This window comes from Scyliorhinus torazame, chromosome 20 (genome assembly GCF_047496885.1).
Source record: "Scyliorhinus torazame isolate Kashiwa2021f chromosome 20, sScyTor2.1, whole genome shotgun sequence".
NCBI lineage: Eukaryota > Metazoa > Chordata > Chondrichthyes > Carcharhiniformes > Scyliorhinidae > Scyliorhinus > Scyliorhinus torazame.
In genome coordinates, this window is record NC_092726.1 from 119,921,792 (window position 1) to 119,944,746 (window position 22,955).

A 22,955-nucleotide genomic window follows, 5' to 3' on the forward strand; every position below is an offset into this window, starting at 1 on the left:
GATATCCGGGAGGTGGCGATATCGGGGAGGGGGTGATATCGGGGTGGGGCAGATTTCGGGGAGGGGGTGATATCGGGGAGGGGGTGATAACGGGGAGGGGGTGATATCGGGGAGGGGGTGATATCGGGGCGGGGGTGATATCGGGAAAGGGTGATATCGGGGAGGGGTGATATCGAGGAGGGGGTGATATCGGGAAGGGGTGATATCGGGGAGGGGGTGCTATCGGGGTGGTGGTGATATCGGGAAGGGGTGATATCGGGTGAGGGGGTGATATCGAGGACGGGGTGATATCGGGGAGGGGGCATATCGGGGAGGGGGTGCTATTGGGGAGGGGGTGATATCTGGGAAGGGGAGATACCGCGGAGGGAGTGATATCGGGGTGGGAGTGGGATCGAAGTAGGGGTGATATTGGGGTGGGGTGGTGGCGGGGTGAGGGTGATATCCGGGACGTGGCGATATCCGGGAGGTGGCGATATCGGGGAGGGGTTGATATTGCGGAGGGGGTGATATCGGGGAGGGGGTAATATCGGGGTTGGGGGTGATATCGAGGAGGGGGTGATATCATGGTGAGGGTGATATCCGGGAGGTGGCGATATCGTGGAGGGGGAGATATCGGGGTGGGGGTGATTTCGGGGAGGGGGTGATATCGGGGAGGGGGTGATAACGGGAAGGGGGGATATCGGGGAGGGGGTGCTATTGGGTCGGGGTGATTTCGGGGTGGGAGTGATATCGTGGAGGGGGTGATATCGCAGAGGGGGTGATATCGGGGAGGGGCTGATATCGGGGAGGGGGTGATATTGGGGAAGGGGTAATATCGGGGAGGGGGTGATATCGGGGAGGGGGTGATATCGGGGAGGGTGTGATATCGGGGAGGGTGTGATATCGGGGAGGGGTTGATATTGGGGAGGGGGTGATATTGGGGAGGGGGTGATATCGGCGAGGGAGTGATATCGGGGAGGGGGTGATATTTGGGAGGGGGTGATATCGGGGCGGGGGTGATATCGGCGAGGGAGTGATATCGGGGAGGGGGTGATATTTGGGAGGGGGTGATATCGGGGCGGGGGTGATATCGGGAAAGGGTGATATCGGGGGAGGGGTGATATCGAGGAGGGGGTGATATCGGGAAGGGGTGATATCGGGGAGGGAGTGCTATCGGGGCGGGGGTGATATCGGGAAGGGGTGATATCGGGTGAGGGGGTGATATCGAGGAGGGGGTGATATCGGGGAGGGGGCATATCGGGGAGGGGGTGCTATCGGGGAGGGGGTGATATCTGGGAAGGGGAGATACCGCGGAGGGGGTGATATCGGGGTGGGAGTGGGATCGGAGAAGGGGTGATATTGGGGTGGGGTGATAGCGGGGTGAGGGTGATATCCGGGAGGTGGCGATATCCCGGAGGTGGCGATATCGGGGAGGGGTTTATATTGCGGAGGGGGTGATATCGGGGAGGGGGTAATATCCGAGTGGGGGTGATATCGAGGAGGGGGTGATATCAGGGTGAGGGTGATATCCGGGAGGTGGCGATATCGTGGAGGGGGTGATATCGGGGAGGGGGTGATAACGGGAATGGGTGATATCTGGGAGGGGGTGCTATTGGGTCGGGGTGATATCGGGAAGGGGTGATATCGGGGGAGGGGGTGATATCGAGGAGGGGGTGATATCGGGGAAGGGGGATATCGGGGAGGGGTGCTATCGGGGTGGGAGTGAGATCGGAATAGGGGTAATATTGGGGTGGGGTGATATCGGGTGAGGGGGTTATATCGAGGAGGGGGTGATATCGGGGAGGGGGCATATCGGGGAGGGGGTGCTATCGGGGAGGGGGTGATATCTGGGAAGGGGAGATACCGCGGAGGGAGTGATATCGGGGTGGGAGTGGGATCGAAGTAGGGGTGATATTGGGGTGGGGTGATAGCGGGGTGAGGGTGATATCCGGGAGGTGGCGATATCCGGGAGGTGGCGATATCGGGGAGGGGTTGATATTGCGGAGGGGGTGATATCGGGGAGGGGGTAATATCGGGGTTGGGGGTGATATCGAGGAGGGGGTGATATCAGGGTGAGGGTGATATCCGGGAGGTGGCGATATCGTGGAGGGGGAGATATCGGGGTGGGGGTGATTTCGGGGAGGGGGTGATATCGGGGAGGGGGTGATAACGGGAAGGGGGGATATCGGGGAGGGGGTGCTATTGGGTCGGGGTGATATCGGGAAGGGGTGATATCGGGGAAGGGGGTGATATCGAGGAGGGGGTGATATCGGGGAAGGGGGATATCGGGGTGGGGTGCTATCGGGGTGGGAGTGAGATCGGAGTAGGGGTGATATTGGGGTGGGGTGATATCGGGGTGGTGGTGATATCGGGGAGGGGGTGATATCGGGGTGGGAGTGATATCGTGGAGGGGGTGATATCGCAGAGGGGGTGATATCGGGGAGGGGCTGATATCGGGGAGGGGGTGATATTGGGGAAGGGGTAATATCGGGGAGGGGGAGATATCGGGGAGGGGGTGATATCGGGGAGGGGGTGATATCGGGGAGGGAGTGATATCGGGGAGGGGTTGATATTGGGGAGGGGGTGATATTGGGGAGGGGGTGATATCGGTGAGGGGGTGATATTGCGGAAGGGGTGATATCGGGGAGGGGGTGATATCGGGGAGGGAGTGATATCGGGGAGGGGGTGATATTTGGGAGGGGGTGATATCGGGGCGGGGTGAAATCGGGAAAGGGTGATATCGGGGGAGGGGTGATATCGAGGAGGGGGTGATATCGGGAAGGGGTGATATCGGGGAGGGAGTGCTATCGGGGTGGGGGTGATATCGGGAAGGGGTGATATCGGGTGAGGGGGTGATATCGAGGAGGGGGTGATATCGGGGAGGGGGCATATCGGGGAGGGGGTGCTATCGGGGAGGGGTGATATCTGGGAAGGGGAGATACCGCGGAGGGGGTGATATCGTGGTGGGAGTGGGATAGGAGAAGGGGTGATATTGGGGAGGGGTGATAGCGGGGTGAGGGTGATATACGGGAGGTGGCGATATCCCGGAGGTGGCGATATCGGGGAGGGTTTATATTGCGGAGGGGGTGATATCGGGGAGGGGGTAATATCCGGGTGGGGTGATATCGAGGAGGGGGTGATATCAGGGTGAGGGTGATATCCGGGAGGTGGCGATATCGTGGAGGGGGTGATATCGGGGAGGGGGTGATAACGGGAAGGGGTGATATCTGGGAGAGGGTGCTATTGGGTCGGGGTGATAACGGGAAGGGGTGACATCGGGGGAGGGGGTGATATCGAGGAGGGGGTGATATCGGGGAAGGGGGATATCGGGGAGGGGTGCTATCGGGGTGGGAGTGAGATAGGAATAGGGGTAATATTGGGGTGGGGTGATATCGGGGTGGGGTGATATCGGGGAGGGGTGATATCGGGGTGGGAGTGATATCGTGGAGGGGGTGATATCGCAGAGGGGGTGATATCGGGGAGGGGCTGATATCGGGGAGGGGGTGATATCGGGGAGGGGGTGATATCGGGGAGGGAGTGATATCGGGGAGGGGTTGATATTGGGGAGGGGGTGATATTGGGGAGGGGGTGATATCGGGGAGGGGGTGATATTGGGGAAGGGGTGATATCGGGGAGGGGGTGATATTGGGGAGGGAGTGATATCGGGGAGGGGGTGATATTGGGGAGGGGGTGATATTGGGGAGGGGGTGATATCGGGGTGGGGGTGATATCAGGGTGAGGGTGATATCCGGGAGGTGGCGATATAGAACATAGAACATAGAACATAGAACAATACAGCGCAGTACAGGCCCTTCGGCCCACGATGTTGCACCGAAACAAAAGCCATCTAACCTACACTATGCCATTATCATCCATATGTTTATCCAATAAACTTTTAAATGCCCTCAATGTTGGCGAGTTCACTACTGTAGCAGGTAGGGCATTCCACGGCCTCACTACTCTTTGCGTAAAGAACCTACCTCTGACCTCTGTCCTATATCTATTACCCCTCAGTTTAAAGTTATGTCCCCTCGTGCCAGCCATATCCATCCGCGGGAGAAGGCTCTCACTGTCCACCCTATCCAACCCCCTGATCATTTTGTATGCCTCTATTAAGTCTCCTCTTAACCTTCTTCTCTCCAACGAAAACAACCTCAAGTCCGTCAGCCTTTCCTCATAAGATTTTCCCTCCATACCAGGCAACATCCTGGTAAATCTCCTCTGCACCCGCTCCAAAGCCTCCACGTCCTTCCTATAATGCGGTGACCAGAACTGTACGCAATACTCCAAATGCGGCCGGACCAGAGTTCTGTACAGCTGCAACATGACCTCCCGACTCCGGAACTCAATCCCTCTACCAATAAAGGCCAACACTCCATAGGCCTTCTTCACAACCCTATCAACCTGGGTGGCAACTTTCAGGGATCTATGTACATGGACACCTAGATCCCTCTGCTCAGCCACACTTTCAAGAACTTTACCATTAGCCAAATATTCCGCATTCCTGTTATTCCTTCCAAAGTGAATCACTTCACACTTCTCTACACTAAACTCCATTTGCCACCTCTCAGCCCAGCTCTGCAGCTTATCTATATCCCTCTGTAACCTGCTACATCCTTCCACACTATCGACAACACCACCGACTTTAGTATCATCTGCAAATTTACTCACCCACCCTTCTGTGCCTTCCTCTAGGTCATTGATAAAAATGACAAACAGCAACGGCCCCAGAACAGATCCTTGTGGTACTCCACTTGTGACTGTACTCCATTCTGAACATTTCCCATCAACCACCACCCTCTGTCTTCTTTCAGCTAACCAATTTCTGATCCACATCTCTAAATCACCCTCAATCCCCAGCCTCCGTATTTTTTGCAATAGCCTACCGTGGGGAACCTTATCAAACGCTTTGCTGAAATCCATATACACCACATCAACTGCTCTACCCTCGTCTACCTGTTCAGTCACCTTCTCAAAGAACTCAATAAGGTTTGTGAGGCATGACCTACCCTTCACAAAGCCATGCTGACTATCCCTGATCATATCATTCCTATCTAGATGATTATAAATCTTGTCCCTTATAATCCCCTCCAAGACTTTACCCACTACAGACGTGAGGCTCACCGGTCTATAGTTGCCGGGGTTGTCTCTGCTCCCCTTTTTGAACAAAGGGACCACATTTGCTGTCCTCCAGTCCTCTGGCACTATTCCTGTAGCCAATGATAACATACAAATCAAAGCCAAAGGTCCAGCAATCTCTTCCCTGGCCTCCCATAGAATCCTAGGATAAATCCCATCAGGTCCCGGGGACTTATCTATTTTCAGTCTGTCCAGAATTGCCAACACCTCTTCCCTACGTACCTCAATGCCGTCGATTCTATTAGCCAGGGGCTCAGCATTCTCCTCCACAACATTATCTTTTTCCTGAGTGAATACTGACGAAAAATATTCATTTAGTATCTCGCCTATCTCTTCAGACTCCACACACAATTTCCCATCCCTGTCCTTGACTGGTCCTACTCTTTCCCTAGTCATTCGCTTATTCCTGACATACCTATAGAAAGCTTTTGGGTTTTCCTTGATCCTTCCTGCCAAATACTTCTCATGTCCCCTCCTTGCTCGTCTTAGCTCTCTCTTTAGATCCTTCCTCGCTACCTTGTAACTATCCATCGCCCCAACCGAAACTTCACACTTCATCTTCACATAGGCCTCCTTCTTCCTCTTAACAAGAGATTCCACTTCCCTGGTAAACCACGGTTCCCTCGCTCGACGCCTTCCTCCCTGTCTGACCGGTACATACTTATCAAGAACACGCAGTAGCTGATCCTTGAACAAGCCCCACTTATCCAGTGTGCCCAACACTTGCAGCCTACTTCTCCACCTTATCCCCCCCCCAAGTCACGTCAAATGGCATCATAATTGCCCTTCCCCCAGCTATAACTCTTGCCCTGCGGTGTATACTTATCCCTTTCCATCATTAACGTAAACGTCACCGAATTGTGGTCACTGTCCCCAAAGTGCTCTCCTACCTCCAAATCCAACACCTGGCCTGGTTCATTACCCAAAACCAAATCCAACGTGGCCTCGCCTCTTGTTGGCCTGTCAACATATTGTTTCAGGAAACCCTCCTGCACACACTGTACAAAAAACGACCCATCTATTGTACTCGAACTATATCTTTTCCAGTCAATATTTGGAAAGTTAAAGTCTCCCATAATAACTACCCTGTTACTTTCGCTCATATCCAGAATCATCTTCGCCATCCTTTCCTCTACATCCCTAGAACTATTAGGAGGCCTATAAAAAACTCCCAACAGGGTGACCTCTCCTTTCCTGTTTCTAAATTCAGCCAATACTACCTCGGAAGAAGAGTCCCCATCTAGCATCCTCTCCGCCACCGTAATACTGCTCTTGACTAGCAGCGCCATACCTCCCCCTCTTTTGCCTCCTTCTCTGAGCTTACTAAAACACCTAAACCCCGGAACCTGCAACATCCATTCCTGTCCCTGCTCTATCCATGTCTCCGAAATGGCCACAACATCGAAGTCCCAGGTACCAACCCACGCTGCCAGTTCCCCTACCTTGTTTCGTATACTCCTGGCATTGAAGTAGACACACTTCAAACCACCTACCTGAACGCTGGCCCCCTCCTGCGACGTCAAATCTGTGCTCCTGACCTCTATACTCTCATTCTCCCTTACCCTAAAACTACAATCCAGGTTCCCATGCCCCTGCTGCATTAGTTTAAACCCCCCCCCAAAGAGCACTAACAAATCTCCCCCCCAGGATATTTGTGCCCCACAGGTTCAGATGTAGACCATCCTGTCTGTAGAGGTCCCACCTTCCCCAGAAAGAGCCCCAGTTATCCAAAAATCTGAAACCCTCCCGCCTGCACCATCCCTGTAGCCACGTGTTTAAATGCTCTCTCTCCCTATTCCTCATCTCACTATCACGTGGCACGGGCAACAACCCAGAGATAACAACTCTGTTTGTTCTAGTTCTGAGCTTCCATCCTAGCTCCCTGAAAGCCTGCCTGACATCCTTGTCCCCTTTCCTACCTATGTCGTTGGTGCCAATTTGGACCACGACTTGGGGCTGCTCCCCCTCCCCCCTAAGGACCCGGAAAACACGATCCGAGACATCACGTACCCTTGCACCTGGGAGGCAACATACCAAACGTGAGTCTCTCACGCTCCCACAAAATCTCCTATCTGTGCCCCTGACTATAGAGTCCCCAATTACTAATGCTCTGCTCCTCTCCCCCCTTCCCTTCTGAGCAACAGGGACAGACTCCGTGCCAGAGGCCCGTACCCCATGGCTTACCCCTGGTAAGTCGTCCCCCCCACAAGTATCCAAAGCGGTATACTTGTTTCTCAGGGGAACGACCGCAGGGGATCCCTGCACTGACTGTTTTTTCCCAGTCCCTCTTACAGTTACCCACCTATCTCCAATCTTTGGTGTAACTAATTCCCTGAAGCTGCTATCTATGACCCCTTCTGCCTCCCGAATGATCCGAAGTTCTTCCAACTCCAGCTCCAGTTCCCTTACTCGGTCTTGGAGGAGCTGGAGATGGCAGCACTTCCTGCAGGTAAAATCAGCAGGGACACTAACTGCATCCCTCACCTCAAACATCCTGCAGGAGGAACATTGTACTCCCTTCCCTGCCATTCCTCTAACTTTCTACCAAGATCTGGCTAACAACTAAATTAAATTTTTATAAAAAATAATAATAATATAATAAAAATATGGTACTTACCTCAGACCAATGGGTTTTATTATTAGGTTAGAGGAGGAGGGCGGGTGGGAGACACTACACGTGTAGTGTCTCGGGTTTCCTCTCCACCTGAATTTATTGGTGAGGGTCTTCCCAGACGTCCGCTGGTCGACTACCTGATCCCGCCTAAAAAACTAATTTAAAGAAAAGAGAAAAAGTCTCAGCTCCTGCTGAAACTGACTCACCACTCACCAGTTGCTCTCACGCCGCCGAAATCGACTGGCCTGCCCCTGCAAAGAGAAGTGCTTTTAAAGGTTGACTTACCTCCCAGCACCCTCCTTCCGCAATGCTCCCGCTGAAACTGACTAACCAGCTGCTCTCACGCCGCCGAAATCGACTGGCCTGCCCCTGCAAAGAGAAGTGCTTTTAAAGGTTGACTTACCTCCCAGCACCCTCCTTCCGCAATGCTCCCGCTGAAACTGACTAACCAGCTGCTCTCACGCCGCCGAAATCGACTGGCCTGCCCCTGCAAAGAGAAGTGCTTTTAAAGGTTGACTTACCTCCCAGCACCCTCCTTCCGCAATGCTCCCGCTGAAACTGACTAACCAGCTGCTCTCACGCCGCCGATATCGGGGAGGGGGTGACATCGCGGAGTGGGTGATATCGGGGAGGGGGTGATATCGGGGAGGGGGTGATATTGGGGAGGGGGTAATATCGGGGAGGGGATGATATCGGGGAGGGGGTGATATCGGGGAGGGGGTGATATCGGGGAGGGAGTGAAATCGGGAGGGGGTGATATTGGGGAGGGGGTGATATTGGGGAGGGGGTGATATCGGGGAGTGGTGATATTGGGGAGTGGGTGATATCGGGGATGGGGTGATATCTGGGAGGGAGTGATATCGGGGAAGGGGTGATATTGGGGAGGGGGTGATATTGGGGAGGGGGTGATATTCGGGAGGGGTGATATCGGGGTGGGGGTGATATCAGGGTGAGGGTGATATCCGGGAGGTAGCGATATCGGGGAGGGGGTGATATTGGGGAGGGGGTGATATCGGGGAGAGGGTGATATTGGGGAGGGGGTGATATCGGGGAGTGGATGATATTGGGGAGGGGATATCCGGGGTGGGGGAGGGGCAGTGCTGCGGTGTCTATTGAGACACAATAATCCTGACGACCCCCAATGGGGCCAATGGGCATCAGAAGCCGCCACTGCGCCTGTGCCGCACCCATCCCAGCATGCCCTGCGTGCCGGCGGCGGTCATCTGTTGCCAGTAGGTCCTCCGGCAGCCAAATTGTGTTTCCAGGGCAGACTCCATGTGGTCATCTTGTGTTGCCAGGGGAGACTCCAGGTGACCATCTTGTGTTGCCAGGGGAGACTCCAGGTGGTCATCTTGTGTTGCCAGGGGAGACTCCAGGTGGTCATCTTGTGTTGCCAGGGGAGACTCCAGGTGGCCATATTGTGTTGCCAGGGGAGACGATGCCAGTCAGTGGGTGGCCCGCGCACTGCCTGCTGGCATTGTGACCCTCCCGCACATGCGCACGGACAGCTCTGTGTGAAGCCTCCATTGTCTGAAGCATTATTATTACTGGCATAAGCCCCAGAGTCCTCAACCGTTCCTCAAATGACAAGCCCGCCTCTGCCTCCAGACTCCGGCTTCACTCTCGGTGCTGAAACACCCATTCCCCTTTCCTTGGAGGGACAGCAGCTGGCGAGCAGTGAGGGCGGGTTGGGCTGAGTTTGTCGGTGTCTGTGTCTCTCTCTGTGTCTCTGTCTGTGTCTTAGGCTGTGTCTGGGCCTGTGTCTTTGTGTCTGTCCGTGTCTCTGTCTGTGTCTCTGTTTCTCTCTGTATCTCTTACAGTGTCTCTGTCTGCATCGCTGTCTATATCTTTGTCTGTGCCTCTGTCTGTGCCGTTGCCTGTGCCCGTGTCTGTGCCCGTGTCTGTGCCGTTGCCTGTGCCCGTGTCTGCGCCCGTGTCTGTGCCCGTGTCTGTGCCGTTGCCTGTGCCCGTGTCTGTGCCCGTGTCTGTGCCTGTGTCTATGTCTGTGTCGCTGACTGTGTCACTGACTGTCTCTCAATTTGTGTCTTTGTCTCTGTCTGTGTCTCTGTCTCCGTCTGTGTCTCTGCCTGTACCTGTGTGTCTTTCTCTGTCTGTCTCTCTGTCTGTGATTCTATCTGTGTCTCTGTGTGTGCCTGTATATCTGTCTGTGTCTGTTACTCTGTCTGTGGCTCTGACTGTGCCTCAGTCTATGTCTCTGCCTGTACCTGTGTCTCTGTCTATGCCTGTGCCTCTGTCTGTGTTTCTGTCTGTGTAATGTCTCTCTCTGTGTCTCGGTATCGGTCTATGTCTGTGTCCCTGTCTGTGTCTGTGTCTTCGTATCTGTCTCTACCTGTGTCCCGTGTCTCTGTCTGTGTCCCTGTCTCTTCTGTGTTTGTGTCTTTGTCTCTATCCGTGTCTCTGTCTTTGTCTGTGTCTCTGTCTGTGTCTGTGTTTGTGCCTCTGTCTGTGATTCTGACTCTTTCTCGCTCTGTGTCTCTGTCTATGTAAATGTCTTTGCCTGTGTCTCGGTCTGTGTCTATGTCGGTGTCGCTGACTGTCTCTCTGTCTGTGTCTGCGTCTCTGTCTATATCTGTGTCTGTGTCTCTGTCTGTGTCTCTGCCTGTGCCTGTGTCTGTGCCTGTGTCTCTGTCTGTGTCTCTGACTGTGTCGCTCACTGTCTCTCAATCTGTGTCTGTCTCTGTGTGTGTCTCTGTCATGTCTCTGGCTGTGTCTCTGTCAGTGGCTCTGTCTTTGTTTCTGTCCGTGTCTTTGTCTTTGTCTGTGTCTGTTTTTATGTCCATGTCTGTGAATCCGTCTCTTTCTCTGTCTGTGTCTCTGTCTGTGTCATTGTATCTGCCTGTGTCTCTGCCTGTAGCTGTGTCTCTCGCCCTGTCTGCCTCTTTGTCTGTGATAATGTCTGTGTTTATATCAGATTCTCTGTCTGTCTCTGTCTGTGTCTCTGTCTGCGTCTGTGCCTCCGTCTATGTCTCTGTCTGGGTCGGTGTCTGTATCTGTGTCTCTGTCTGTGTATGTGTCTGAGTCTGGGTCTCTGTATGAGACTGTGTCTCTGTCTGTGTCTTTGAATCGGTCAGCGGTTCTGTCTGTGTCTCTGCCTGTGTCTGTGTCTCTGTTTGTGTCTCAGTCTGTGACTCCATCTGTGTCTGTGTCTGTCTGTGCCTGTGTCTGTGCCTGTGCCTTTGTATCTGTCTGTGTTGTGTCTGTTACTCTGTTTGTGTCTCTGTCTGTGTTTCTGACTGTGTCTGTGTCTCTGTCCCAACTCTATCTGTGCCTGTGTCTGTGCCTGTGTCTCTCATTCTGCCTCTGCCTGTGTCACTGTATCTGTCTGTATCTCTGCCTGTATCTGTGCGTCTCTCTCTGTCTGTCTCCCTGTCTGTGATTCAGTCTGTGTTTCTGTCAGATTCTCTGTCTCGGTCTGTGTCTCTGTCTGTGCCTGTGCCTGTCTGTACCTGTGTCTCTGTCTGTGCCTTTGTATCTGCCTGTGTCTCTGTCTCCGTCTGTTACTCTGTCTGTGTCTCTGTCTGTGTTTCTGTCTGTGTCTGTGTCTCTGTCACAACTCTATTTGTGCCTGTGTCTGTGCCTGTGTCTCTGTTTCTGTCTTTGCCTGTGTCACTGTATCTGTCTGTGTCTCTGCCTGTATCTTTGTGTCTCTCTCTGTCTGTCTCCCTGTCTGTAATTCTGTCTGTGTTTCTGTCAGATTCTCTGCCTCTTCTTCTGCCTCTGTCTCTGCCTCTGTCTCTGCCACCGCCTGCGCCACTGCCTGCGTCTCTGCCACCGCCTGCGTCTCTGCCACCGCCTGCGCCACTGCTTCTGTCTCTGCCTCTGCCTCTGCCTGCGTCTCTGCCACCGCCTGCGCCACTGCCTCTGCCTCTGCCTCTGCCTCTGCCAGCGTCTCTGCCACCGCCTGCGCCACTGCCTCTGCCTGTGCCTCTGCCTGTGCCTCTGCATGCCTCTCTGCCACCGCCTGCGCCACTGCCTCCGCCTCTGCCTCTGCCAGCGTCTCTGCCACCGCCTTCGCCACTACCTCTGCCTCTGCCTGCGTCTCTGCCACCGCCTGCGCCACTGCCTCTGCCTCTGCCAGCGTCTCTGCCACCGCCTGCGCCACTGCCTCTGCCTCTGCCTCTGCCAGCGTCTCTGCCACCGCCTGCGCCACTGCCTCTGCCTCTGCCTGCGCCACTGCCTCTGCCTCTGCCAGCGTCTCTGCCTCCGCCTGCGCCACTGCCTCTGCCTCTGCCAGCGTCTCTGCCACCGCCTGCGCCACTGCCTCTGCCTCTGCATGCGCCTCTGCCACCGCCTGCGACACTGACTCTGCCTCTGCCTCTCCCTCTGCCTCTGCCTGCGTCTCTGCCTCTGCCTCTGCCTCTGCCACCGCCTGCGCCACTGCCTCTGCATCTGCCTCTGCCTCTGCCACTGCCTCTGCCACCTCCTCTGCCACTGCCTCTGCCACCTCCTCTGCCTCTGCCTCTGCCACCGCCTGCGCCACTGCCTCTGCCTCTGCCAGCGTCTCTGCCACCGCCTGCGCCACTGCCTCTGTCTCTGCCTCTGCCTCTGCCTCTGCCTCTGCCTCTTCCTCCGCCTGCGCCTCTGTCTCTGCCTCTGCCTCTGCCTCTGCCTCTGCCACTGCCTCTGCCACCTCCTCTGCCACTGCCTCTGCCACCTCCTCTGCCTCTGCCTCTGCCTGCGTCTCTGCCTCTGCCTGCGTCTCTGCCACCGCCTGCGCCACTGCCTCTCTCTCTGCCTCTGCCTCTGCCTCCGCCTGCGTCTCTGTCTCTGCCTCTGCCTCTGCCTCTGCCTCTGCCTCTGCCTCTGCCAGCGTCTCTGCCTCCGCCTGCGTCTCTGTCTCTGTCTCTGCCTCTGCCTATGCCTCTGCCTCTTCCTCCGCCTGCGCCACTGTCTCTGCCTCTGCCTCTGTCTCTGTCTCTGTCTCTGTCTCTGCCTCTGCCTCTGCCTCTGCCTCTGCCTCTGCCTCTGTCTCTGCCTCTGCCTGCGTCTCTGTCTCTGCCTGCGTCTCTGTCTCTGCCTCTGCCTCTGCCTGCGTCTCTGTCTCTGCCTGCGTCTCTGCCTCTGCCTCTGCCTGCGTCTCTGTCTCTGCCTACGTCTCTGCCTCTGCCTCTGCCCGCGTCTCTGCCTCTGCCTGCGCCTGTATCTGTCTGTATCTCTGCCTGTATCTGTGTGTCTCTCTCTGTCTGTCTCCCTGTCTGTGATTCAGTCTGTGTTTCTGTCAGATTCTCTGTCTCGGTCTGTGTCTCTGTCTGTGCCTGTGCCTGTCTGTACCTGTGTCTCTGTCTGTGCCTTTGTATCTGCCTGTGTCTCTGTCTCCGTCTGTTACTCTGTCTGTGTCTCTGTCTGTGTTTCTGTCTGTGTCTGTGTCTCTGTCACAACTCTATCTGTGCCTGTGTCTGTGCCTGTGTCTCTGTTTCTGTCTTTGCCTGTGTCACTGTATCTGTCTGTGTCTCTGCCTGTATCTTTGTGTCTCTCTCTGTCTGTCTCCCTGTCTGTAATTCTGTCTGTGTTTCTGTCAGATTCTCTGCCTCTTCTTCTTCTGTCTCTGTCTCTGTCTCTGCCTCTGCCTCTGCCTCTGCCTCTGCCTCTGCCTCTGTCTCTGCCTCTGCCTGCGTCTCTGTCTCTGCCTGCGTCTCTGTCTCTGCCTCTGCCACCTCCTCTGCCACCGCCTGCGCCACTGCCTGCGTCTCTGCCACCGCCTGCGTCTCTGCCACCGCCTGCGCCACTGCTTCTGTCTCTGCCTCTGCCTCTGCCTGCGTCTCTGCCACCGCCTGCGCCACTGCCTCTGCCTCTGCCTCTGCCTCTGCCAGCGTCTCTGCAACCGCCTGCGCCACTGCCTCTGCCTGTGCCTCTGCCTGTGCCTCTGCATGCCTCTCTGCCACCGCCTGCGCCACTGCCTCCGCCTCTGCCTCTGCCAGCGTCTCTGCCACCGCCTTCGCCACTACCTCTGCCTCTGCCTGCGTCTCTGCCACCGCCTGCGCCACTGCCTCTGCCTCTGCCAGCGTCTCTGCCACCGCCTGCGCCACTGCCTCTGCCTCTGCCTCTGCCAGCGTCTCTGCCACCGCCTGCGCCACTGCCTCTGCCTCTGCCTGCGCCACTGCCTCTGCCTCTGCCAGCGTCTCTGCCTCCGCCTGCGCCACTGCCTCTGCCTCTGCCAGCGTCTCTGCCACCGCCTGCGCCACTGCCTCTGCCTCTGCATGCGCCTCTGCCACCGCCTGCGACACTGACTCTGCCTCTGCCTCTCCCTCTGCCTCTGCCTGCGTCTCTGCCTCTGCCTCTGCCTCTGCCTCTGCCACCGCCTGCGCCACTGCCTCTGCATCTGCCTCTGCCTCTGCCACTGCCTCTGCCACCTCCTCTGCCACTGCCTCTGCCACCTCCTCTGCCTCTGCCTCTGCCACCGCCTGCGCCACTGCCTCTGCCTCTGCCAGCGTCTCTGCCACCGCCTGCGCCACTGCCTCTGTCTCTGCCTCTGCCTCTGCCTCTTCCTCCGCCTGCGCCTCTGTCTCTGCCTCTGCCTCTGCCTCTCCCTCTGCCACTGCCTCTGCCACCTCCTCTGCCACTGCCTCTGCCACCTCCTCTGCCTCTGCCTCTGCCTGCGTCTCTGCCACTGCCTGCGTCTCTGCCACCGCCTGCGCCACTGCCTCTTTCTCTGCCTCTGCCTCCGCCTGCGTCTCTGTCTCTGTCTCTGCCTCTGCCTCTGCCTCTGCCTCTGCCTCTGCCAGCGTCTCTGCCTCCGCCTGCGTCTCTGTCTCTGTCTCTGCCTCTGCCTATGCCTCTGCCTCTGCCTCTTCCTCCGCCTGCGCCACTGTCTCTGCCTCTGCCTCTGTCTCTGTCTCTGTCTCTGCCTCTGCCTCTGCCTCTGCCTCTGTCTCTGCCTCTGTCTGCGTCTCTGTCTCTGCCTCTGCCTCTGCCTCAGTCTCTGTCTCTGCCTCTGCCTCTGCCTCTGCCTCTGCCTCTGTCTCTGCCTCTGTCTGCGTCTCTGCCTCTGTCTCTGTCTCTGCCTCTGCCTCTGCCTGCGTCTCTGCCTCTGTCTCTGTCTCTGCCTGTGCCTCTGCCTGCGTCTCTGCCTCTGCCTCTGCCTCTGTCTCTGCCTCCGCCTGCGTCTCTGTCTCTGCCTGCGTCTCTGCCTCCGCCTGCGTCTCTGTCTCTGTCTCTGTCTCTGCCTCTGCCTCTGCCAGCGTCTCTGCCTCCGCCTGCGCCACTGCCTCTGCCTCTGCCAGCGTCTCTGCCACCGCCTGCACCATTGCCTCTGCCTCTGTCTCTGCCTCTGCCTGCGTCTCTGCCACCACCTGCACCACTGCCTCTGCCTCTGCCTCTGCCTGCGTCTCTGCCTCTGCCTGCGTCTCTGCCTCCGCCTGCGTCTCTGCCTCTGTCTCTGCCTCTGCCTCTGCCTGCGTCTCTGCCTCTGCCTGCGTCTCTGCCTCCGCCTGCGTCTCTGCCTCTGTCTCTGCCTCTGCCTCTGCCTCTGCCTGCGTCTCTGCCACCGCCTGCGTCTCTGGCTCTGCCTCTGCCTCTGCCTCTGCCAGCGTCTCTGCCTCCGCCTGCGTCTCTGTCTCTGTCTCTGCCTCTGCCTCTGCCTTTGCCTCTACCTCTGCCTATGCCTCTGCCTCTGCCTCTGCCTGCGTCTCTGCCACCGCCTGCGTCTCTGCCTCTGCCTGCGTCTCTGCCTCCGCCTGCGTCTCTGCCTCTGTCTCTGCCTCTGCCTCTGCCTCTGCCTGCGTCTCTGCCAACGCCTGCGTCTCTGCCTCTGCCTCTGCCTCTGCCTCTGCCTCTGCCTGCGTCTCTGCCTCCGCCTGCGTCTCTGTCTCTGTCTCTGCCTCTGCCTCTGCCTTTGCCTCTGCCTGCGTCTCTGCCTCTGCCTGCGTCTCTGCCTCCGCCTGCGTCTCTACCTCTGCCTGCGTCTCTGCCACCGCCTGCGTCTCTGCCTCTGCCTCTGCCTGCGTCTCTGCCTCCGCCTGCGTCTCTGTCTCTGTCTCTGCCTCTGCCTCTGCCTCTGCCTCTGCCTGCGTCTCTGCCACCGCCTGCGCCACTGACTCTGCCTCTGCCTCTGCATCTGCCTCTTCCTCCGCCTGCGCCTCTGTCTCTGCCTCTGCCTCTGCCTGCGTCTCTGTCTCTGCCTCTACCTCTACCTCTGCCTCCGCCTGCGTCTCTGTCTCTGCCTCTGCCTCTGCCTCTGCCTCTGCCTCTGCCTCTGTCTCTGCCTCTGCCTGCGTCTCTGCCTCTGCCTGCGTCTCTGCCTCTGTCTCTGCCTCTGCCTGCGTCTCTGCCTCTGCCTCTGCCTGCGTCTCTGCCTCTGTCTCTGTCTCTGCCTCTGCCTCTGCCTCTGCCTCTGCCTGCGTCTCTGCCTCTGTCTCTGCCTCTGCCTCTGCATCTGCCTCCGTCTCTGCCTCTGTCTCTGTCTCTGCCTCTGCCTCTGCCTCTGCCTGCGTCTCTGCCTCTGCCTCTGCCTCTGTCTCTGCCTCCGCCTGCGTCTCTGTCTCTGCCTGCGTCTCTGTCTCTGCCTGCGTCTCTGTCTCTGCCTCTGCCTCTGCCTCTGCCTGCGTCTCTGTCTCTGCCTGCGTCTCTGCCTCTGCCTCTGCCTGCGTCTCTGCCACCGCCTGTGCCACTGCCTCTGTCTCTGCCTCTGCCTCTGCCTCCGCCTGCGTCTCTGTCTCTGTCTCTGCCTCTGCCTCTGCCTCTGCCTCTGCCAGCGTCTCTGCCTCCGCCTGCGTCTCTGTCTCTGTCTCTGCCTCTGCCTCTGCCTCTTCCTCCACCTGCGCCACTGTCTCTGCCTCTGCCTCTGTCTCTGTCTCTGTCTCTGCCTCTGCCTCTGCCTCTGCCTCTGCCTCTGTCTCTGCCTCTGTCTGCGTCTCTGCCTCTGTCTCTGTCTCTGCCTCTGCCACTGCCTCTGCCTCTGCCTGCGTCTCTGCCTCTGTCTCTGTCTCTGCCTCTGCCTCTGTCTCTGCCTCTGCCTCTGCCTCTGCCTCTGCCTCTGCCTCTGCCTCCGCCTGCGTCTCTGTCTCTGCCTCTGCCTCTGCCTCTGTCTCTGTCTCTGCCTCTGCCTCTGCCTCTGCCTCTGTCTCTGCCTCTGTCTGCGTCTCTGCCTCTGTCTCTGTCTCTGCCTCTGCCTCTGCCTCTGCCTGCGTCTCTGCCTCTGTCTCTGTCTCTGCCTGTGCCTCTGCCTGCGTCTCTGCCTCTGCCTCTGCCTCTGTCTCTGCCTCCGCCTGCGTCTCAGTCTCTGCCTGCGTCTCTGCCTCCGCCTGCGTCTCTGTCTCTGTCTCTGTCTCTGCCTCTGCCAGCGTCTCTGCCTCCGCCTGCGCCACTGCCTCTGCCTCTGCCAGCGTCTCTGCCACCGCCTGCACCATTGCCTCTGCCTCTGTCTCTGCCTCTGCCTGCGTCTCTGCCACCACCTGCACCACTGCCTCTGCCTCTGCCTCTGCCTGCGTCTCTGCCTCTGCCTGCGTCTCTGCCTCCGCCTGCGACTCTGCCTCTGTCTCTGCCTCTGCCTCTGCCTCTGCCTGCGTCTCTGCCTCTGCCTGCGTCTCTGTCTCCGCCTGCGTCTCTGCCTCTGTCTCTGTCTCTGCCTCTGCCTCTGCCTGCGTCTCTGCCACCGCCTGCGTCTCTGCCTCTGCCTCTGCCTCTGCCTCTGCCTCTGCCAGCGTCTCTGCCTCCGCCTGCGTCTCTGTCTCTGTCTCTGCCTCTGCCTCTGCCTTTGCCTCTACCTCTGCCTATGCCTCTGCCTCTGCCTCTGCCTGCGTCTCTGCCACCGCCTGCGTCTCTGCCTCTGCCTGCGTCTCTGCCTCCGCCTGCGTCTCTGCCTCTGTCTCTGCCTCTGCCTCTGCCTCTGCCTGCGTCTCTGCCAACGCCTGCGTCTCTGCCACTGCCTCTGCCTCTGCCTCTGCCTGCGTCTCTGCCTCCGCCTGCGTCTCTGTCTCTGTCTCTGCCCCTGCCTCTGCCTTTGCCTCTGCCTGCGTCTCTGCCTCTGCCTGCGTCTCTGCCTCCGCCTGCGTCTCTACCTCTGCCTCTGCCTGCGTCTCTGCCACCGCCTGCGTCTCTGCCTCTGCCTCTGCCTGCGTCTCTGCCTCCGCCTGCGTCTCTGTCTCTGTCTCTGCCTCTGCCTCTGCCTCTGCCTGCGTCTCTGCCACCGCCTGCGCCACTGACTCTGCCTCTGCCTCTGCATCTGCCTCTTCCTCCGCCTGCGCCTCTGTCTCTGCCTCTGCCTCTGCCTGCGTCTCTGTCTCTGCCTCTGCCTCTACCTCTGCCTCCGCCTGCGTCTCTGTCTCTGCCTCTGCCTCTGCCTCTGCCTCTGCCTTAGCCTCTGTCTCTGCCTCTGCCTGCGTCTCTGCCTCTGCCTGCGTCTCTGCCTCTGTCTCTGTCTCTGCCTCTGCCTCTGCCTCTGCCTGCGTCTCTGCCTCTGTCTCTGTCTCTGCCTCTGCCTCTGCCTCTGCCTCTGCCTGCGTCTCTACCTCTGTCTCTGTCTCTGCCTCTGCCTCTGCCTCTGCCTCCGTCTCTGCCTCTGTCTCTGTCTCTGCCTCTGCCTCTGCCTCTGCCTGCGTCTCTGCCTCTGCCTCTGCCTCTGTCTCTGCCTCCGCCTGCGTCTCTGTCTCTGCCTGCGTCTCTGTCTCTGCCTGCGTCTCTGTCTCTGCCTCTGCCTCTGCCTCTGCCTGCGTCTCTGTCTCTGCCTGCGTCTCTGCCTCTGCCTCTGCCTGCGTCTCTGCCTCTGCCTGCGTCTCTGCCTCTGCCTCTGCCCGCGTCTCTGCCTCTGCCTGCGTCTCTGTCTCTGCCTGCGTCTCTGTCTCTGCCTCTGCCTCTGCCTGCGTCTCTGTCTCTGCCTGCGTCTCTGCCTCTGCCTCTGCCTGCGTCTCTGTCTCTGCCTACGTCTCTGCCTCTGCCTCTGCCCGCGTCTCTGCCTCTGCCTGCGTCTCTGCCTCTGCCTCTGCCTCTGCCTGCGTCTCTGTCTCTGTCTGCGTCTCTGTCTCTGCCTCCGCCTGCGTCTCTGCCTCTGTCTCTGCCTCTGCCTCTGCCTGCGTCTCTGTCTCTGCCTGCGTCTCTGTCTCTGCCTCTGCCTCTGCCTGCGTCTCTGCCTCTGCCTGCGTCTCTGTCTCTGCCTGCGTCTCTGTCTCTGCCTCCGCCTACGTCTCTGCCTCTGCCTCTGCCTGCGTCTCTGCCTCTGCCTGCGTCTCTGCCTCCGCCTGCGTCTCTGTCTCTGTCTCTGTCTCTGCCTCTGCCTCTGCCTGCGTCTCTGCCTCTGCCTCTGCCTGCGTCTCTGTCTCTGCCTCTGCCTCTGCCTGCGTCTCTGTCTCAGCCTCTGCCTCTGCCTGCGTCTCTGTCTCTGCCTCTGCCTGCGTCTCTACCTCTGCCTGCGTCTCTGCCTCCGCCTTCGTCTCTGTCTCTGTCTCTGCCTCTGCCTGCGTCTCTGCCACCGCCTGCGTCTCTGTCTCTGCCTCTGCCTCTGCCTCTGCCTGCGTCTCTGCCTCCGCCTGCGTCTCTGTCCCTGTCTCTGCCTCTGCCTCTGCCTCTGTCTCTGCCTCTGCCTGCGTCTCTGCCACCGCCTGCGTCTCTGTCTCTGCCTCTGCCTCTGCTGCGCCTCTGCCTCTGCCTGCGTCTCTGTCTCTGCCTGCGTCTCTGTCTCTGCCTCTGCCTCTGCCTCTGCCTGCGTCTCTGTCTCTGCCTGCGTCTCTGCCTCTGCCTCTGCCTGCGTCTCTGTCTCTGCCTACGTCTCTGCCTCTGCCTCTGCCCGCGTCTCTGCCTCTGCCTGCGTCTCTGCCTCTGCCTCTGCCTCTGCCTGCGTCTCTGTCTCTGCCTGCGTCTCTGTCTCTGCCTGCGTCTCTGTCTCTGTCTCTGTCTCTGCCTCTGCCTCTGCCAGCGTCTCTGCCTCCGCCTGCGCCACTGCCTCTGCCTCTGCCAGCGTCTCTGCCACCGCCTGCACCATTGCCTCTGCCTCTGTCTCTGCCTCTGCCTGCGTCTCTGCCACCACCTGCACCACTGCCTCTGCCTCTGCCTCTGCCTGCGTCTCTGCCTCTGCCTGCGTCTCTGCCTCCGCCTGCGTCTCTGCCTCTGTCTCTGCCTCTGCCTCTGCCTGCGTCTCTGCCTCTGCCTGCGTCTCTGCCTCCGCCTGCGTCTCTGCCTCTGTCTCTGCCTCTGCCTCTGCCTCTGCCTGCGTCTCTGCCACCGCCTGCGTCTCTGCCTCTGCCTCTGCCTCTGCCAGCGTCTCTGCCTCTGCCTGCGTCTCTGTCTCTGTCTCTGCCTCTGCCTCTGCCTTTGCCTCTACCTCTGCCTATGCCTCTGCCTCTGCCTCTGCCTGCGTCTCTGCCACCGCCTGCGTCTCTGCCTCTGCCTGCGTCTCTGCCTCCGCCTGCGTCTCTGCCTCTGTCTCTGCCTCTGCCTCTGCCTGCGTCTCTGCCAACGCCTGCGTCTCTGCCTCTGCCTCTGCCTTTGCCTCTGCCTCTGCCTGCGTCTCTGCCTCCGCCTGCGTCTCTGTCTCTGTCTCTGCCTCTGCCTCTGCTTTTGCCTCTGCCTGCGTCTCTGCCTCTGCCTGCGTCTCTGCCTCCGCCTGCGTCTCTACCTCTGCCTCTGCCTGCGTCTCTGCCACCGCCTGCGTCTCTGCCTCTGCCTCTGCCTGCGTCTCTGCCTCTGTCTCTGCCTGCGTCTCTGCCACCGCCTGCGCCACTGACTCTGCCTCTGCCTCTGCATCTGCCTCTTCCTCCGTCTGCGCCTCTGTCTCTGCCTCTGCCTCTGCCTGCGTCTCTGTCTCTGCCTCTGCCTCTACCTCTGCCTCCGCCTGCGTCTCTGTCTCTGCCTCTGCCTCAGCCTCTGCCTCTGCCTCTGCCTCTGCCTGCGTCTCTGCCTCTGTCTCTGTCTCTGCCTCTGCCTCTGCCTCTGCCTGCGTCTCTGCCTCTGTCTCTGTCTCTGCCTCTGCCTCTACCTCTGCCTCTGCCTGCGTCTCTGCCTCTGTCTCTGTCTCTGCCTCTGCCTCTGCCTCTGCCTCCGTCTCTGCCTCTGTCTCTGTCTCTGTCTCTGCCTCTGCCTCTGCCTCTGCCTGCGTCTCTGCCTCTGCCTCTGCCTCTGTCTCTGCCTCCGCCTGCGTCTCTGTCTCTGCCTGCGTCTCTGTCTCTGCCTGCGTCTCTGTCTCTGCCTCTGCCTCTGCCTCTGCCTGCGTCTCTGTCTCTGCCTGCGTCTCTGCCTCTGCCTCTGCCTGCGTCTCTGCCTCTGCCTGCGTCTCTGCCTCTGCCTCTGCCCGCGTCTCTGCCTCTGCCTGCGTCTCTGTCTCTGCCTGCGTCTCTGTCTCTGCCTCTGCCTCTGCCTGCGTCTCTGTCTCTGCCTGCGTCTCTGCCTCTGCCTCTGCCTGCGTCTCTGTCTCTGCCTACGTCTCTGCCTCTGCCTCTGCCCGCGTCTCTGCCTCTGCCTGCGTCTCTGCCTCTGCCTCTGCCTCTGCCTCTGCCTGCGTCTCTGTCTCTGCCTGCGTCTCTGTCTCTGCCTGCGTCTCTGCCTCTGTCTCTGCCTCTGCCTCTGCCTCTGCCTGCGTCTCTGTCTCTGCCTGCGTCTCTGTCTCTGCCTGCGTCTCTGTCTCTGCCTCCGCCTACGTCTCTGCCTCTGCCTCTGCCTCTGCCTGCGTCTCTGCCTCTGCCTGCGTCTCTGCCTCCGCCTGCGTCTCTGTCTCTGTCTCTGTCTCTGCCTCTGCCTCTGCCTGCGTCTCTGCCTCTGCCTCTGCCTGCGTCTCTGTCTCTGCCTCTGCCTCTGCCTGCGTCTCTGTCTCTGCCTCTGCCTCTGCCTGCGTCTCTGTCTCTGCCTCTGCCTGCGTCTCTGCCTCTGCCTGCGTCTCAGCCTCCGCCTGCGTCTCTGTCTCTGTCTCTGCCTCTGCCTGCGTCTCTGCCACCGCCTGCGTCTCTGTCTCTGCCTCTGCCTCTGCCTCTGCCTGCGTCTCTGCCTCCGCCTGCGTCTCTGTCTCTGTCTCTGCCTCTGCCTCTGCCTCTGCCTCTGTCTCTGCCTCTGCCTGCGTCTCTGCCACCGCCTTCGTCTCTGTCTCTGCCTCTGCCTCTGCTGCGCCTCTGCCTCTGCCTGCGTCTCTGTCTCTGCCTGCGTCTCTGTCTCTGCCTCTGCCTCTGCCTCTGCCTGCGTCTCTGTCTCTGCCTGCGTCTCTGCCTCTGCCTCTGCCTGCGTCTCTGTCTCTGCCTACGTCTCTGCCTCTGCCTCTGCCCGCGTCTCTGCCTCTGCCTGCGTCTCTGCCTCTGCCTCTGCCTCTGCCTCTGCCTGCGTCTCTGTCTCTGCCTGCGTCTCTGTCTCTGCCTCCGCCTGCGTCTCTGCCTCTGTCTCTGCCTCTGCCTCTGCCTGCGTCTCTGTCTCTGCCTGCGTCTCTGTCTCTGCCTCTGCCTCCGCCTGCGTCTCTGTCTCTGCCTGCGTCTCTGTCTCTGCCTGCGTCTCTGTCTCTGCCTCTGCCTCTGCCTCTGCCTGCGTCTCTGTCTCTGCCTGCGTCTCTGCCTCTGCCTCTGCCTGCGTCTCTGCCTCTGCCTGCGTCTCTGCCTCTGCCTCTGCCCGCGTCTCTGCCTCTGCCTGCGTCTCTGTCTCTGCCTGCGTCTCTGTCTCTGCCTCTGCCTCTGCCTGCGTCTCTGTCTCTGCCTGCGTCTCTGCCTCTGCCTCTGCCTGCGTCTCTGTCTCTGCCTACGTCTCTGCCTCTGCCTCTGCCCGCGTCTCTGCCTCTGCCTGCGTCTCTGCCTCTGCCTCTGCCTCTGCCTCTGCCTGCGTCTCTGTCTCTGCCTGCGTCTCTGCCTCCGCCTGCGTCTCTGCCTCTGTCTCTGCCTCTGCCTCTGCCTCTGCCTGCGTCTCTGTCTCTGCCTGCGTCTCTGTCTCTGCCTGCGTCTCTGTCTCTGCCTCCGCCTACGTCTCTGCCTCTGCCTCTGCCTCTGCCTGCGTCTCTGCCTCTGCCTGCGTCTCTGCCTCCGCCTGCGTCTCTGTCTCTGTCTCTGTCTCTGCCTCTGCCTCTGCCTGCGTCTCTGCCTCTGCCTCTGCCTGCGTCTCTGTCTCTGCCTCTGCCTCTGCCTGCGTCTCTGTCTCTGCCTCTGCCTCTGCCTGCGTCTCTGTCTCTGCCTCTGCCTGCGTCTCTGCCTCTGCCTGCGTCTCAGCCTCCGCCTGCGTCTCTGTCTCTGTCTCTGCCTCTGCCTGCGTCTCTGCCACCGCCTGCGTCTCTGTCTCTGCCTCTGCCTCTGCCTCTGCCTGCGTCTCTGCC